Genomic DNA, 535 nt, shown 5'->3' on the forward strand with positions numbered 1-535 from the left:
CCTATCAAAGCCCCTCTTCTTGCTCTAATGGAAGTATTTCTATGTCCTTCCCTCCTTGGCTGAAGCCCATCCAATCACCATCCTTTGAAGCTTCTCCTCTGACCTTGAATGGAGTTCTTCCATAAGCCCCTCCCCCGTTGAAGCCCCTCCCCTAGACGCTGTTGAAACCACCCTGTTGCTCCTGTTTGAAGCTCCTGCATGACCTCCCACCCCATGGAGGCCTCCAATTGTCTATCTTCACTGACGTTTATCTATGGCATTTCTCTCTCTTGTAGCCCCTTCGGAAAATTCTCTTAAACCGTGCTCCTCTTGAAGTCTCTCTTTAGAAGCCCTCTCTGAGACAGAAGTGTGGGAAGACGAAGCCTCTAAACTGATGTGGAACGCAATTATCAGTCTTATCAAGCGGATCATTATGCTTAATTAAGTTTTCCGGAGGAAGTTATGCTGTTAGAGCCAAGTTCCGAGTCTGGGGAGAGGGATCGCAACAACGGTTGGCGGATTAGTTTCTGACTTGGTAATCTCTCGACGGAACCAG

Source organism: Penaeus monodon, chromosome 32 (genome assembly GCF_015228065.2).
Source record: "Penaeus monodon isolate SGIC_2016 chromosome 32, NSTDA_Pmon_1, whole genome shotgun sequence".
Lineage (NCBI taxonomy): Eukaryota > Metazoa > Arthropoda > Malacostraca > Decapoda > Penaeidae > Penaeus > Penaeus monodon.